Source organism: Ailuropoda melanoleuca, unplaced genomic scaffold, assembly GCF_002007445.2.
Source record: "Ailuropoda melanoleuca isolate Jingjing unplaced genomic scaffold, ASM200744v2 unplaced-scaffold75097, whole genome shotgun sequence".
NCBI lineage: Eukaryota > Metazoa > Chordata > Mammalia > Carnivora > Ursidae > Ailuropoda > Ailuropoda melanoleuca.
In genome coordinates, this window is record NW_023250611.1 from 1 (window position 1) to 1,612 (window position 1,612).

The 1,612-nt window shown below is 46.7% G+C and overlaps 1 non-coding gene across 1 annotated transcript; it reads right to left on the reverse strand.

Annotated features, from left to right (window-relative positions):
• Positions 1-599: 599 nt before the first annotated feature.
• Positions 600-763, reverse strand: LOC117800707. Its single transcript, XR_004623151.1, has one exon. It is a non-coding gene; the product is annotated as a U1 spliceosomal RNA (small nuclear RNA).
• Positions 764-1,612: the final 849 nt, after the last annotated feature.

Below are 1,612 nucleotides of genomic sequence, written 5' to 3' on the forward strand. Positions count from 1 at the left end.
AGACTCCCTGGACTTGGGGTGCGATCTCAGTACCCTGAGATCATGACCTGAGCCAAAGGCAGACCCTTAACGGACTGAGCCACACAGGCGCCCCTATGACACTTTCTTCCACCTAAAAATTCACCTTTTTTCTTTGATTTGAAAGTGCTATTTAGGCGCCCTGCCTACAATACCTAAATGTTTAAACAATCCTGAATTCGGTGGCGGTTTGTGTGGACACCAGGTAACTTCACAAGAAAAAGCTGAATGTTGAAATCAGTACTCTCCAACATAGTGAAGAAAAACCAGTCATTCCAGAGAATCCAGCAGGTGAGTTTATGGAATTCCGGAACTTAGAAGGTAGAAACGCAGACTACCGAAACACAAAAAAGTTAGAAAAAGGCTTAAAATAATAAAATGACAAAAAGCAATTCTAGAAATAAACTTGCCTTAAAAACTACAAAAGTTTTCGGAATAAAGTACAGTTACACCACCCACAGAAATACTGCCAACGAAAAAAAAGACAAAAAGCCAAAAAGCAATACTGACTTAGAACTCCCACACATAAACGCTACTAAACACTTAAGGAACACCAAAATACTCCTTTCGAAACAATCATACAGGAGGGAGCGCAGCACAAATGCCCACTACCACAAATTACGCAATCGAGTTTCCCCCATTCAGGAAAATCGCAAAAGCCAGCGCATCCAGAGTGACACAAAAAAGCCTTGCCATGAAAAAGACCACCTACACAGTCATAGCACCTCCACTGCTACATAAGTGTAAGTTTACAGAAAACACAGCAATACCCGCTGCTGTACACACCACTGTAAGGTTGGGGTCACTTCTGAAACAACTCTAACTGGCCTTTATCTACAAATAGCGACACTCAAAACCAAATTTTCGTACCACATATCTTAGCTTTGGGAACATAATCATGCACATCTTTTCAGGAAATCTCGGTTCCCAAAGGCCCTGAGTCCTGCATCTACAGACTCCACCTCCCGGCATAAAGTCACGCGCGCGCGGCCCGGCAGAGCCAGCAGCTGCGCCCCCTTGAGGCTGGCTTACAGACCGGTTTCTCCTCCCGTTTGCTCCAACCTAATTCTCCTGACAGAAATCCATCCCTCTCCCGACTTTTGGCGTAGCCGAAGGTCTTCAGATCGCCCTGTGTGATGTACTCTTCAGCAAACGAACACAAGTGAGCTTTTAACCGCAAGCCAGCTTAGCTTCAGGCTCCACACCAGCCCGGCACTATTTCCTCCTGTTCCAGGAGGTGGAGGAACAAGGGTGTCCAGGAGAAACTGTCCTGGCTACGTGTTAGCAGGGTGTATTGCAGAGCAAGGGTTTTGGAATCCAAGATTTTGACTGAAATTCAGTGTACACGCTGCACGACTCTAGACGAGCTTCTATCTTCCGAATCTCTTCTTCAGTTTGTACAGAATGGGGAAGAACTATTCAGTCAGACCCCCCACCCAGCTCAGGCCCCAGACTTTGTCTCCTACCCCTCCCTGCCCGTGGGCTGTTAGTAACACCTAGTCCCGAAGGATGAACTGCTTTCCTTCAGAGCAGTCTAGCCTGTGCCAATATTGCTGCCTTTCTTTCTGCGGGGCATTCAGTCACCTCACCCACT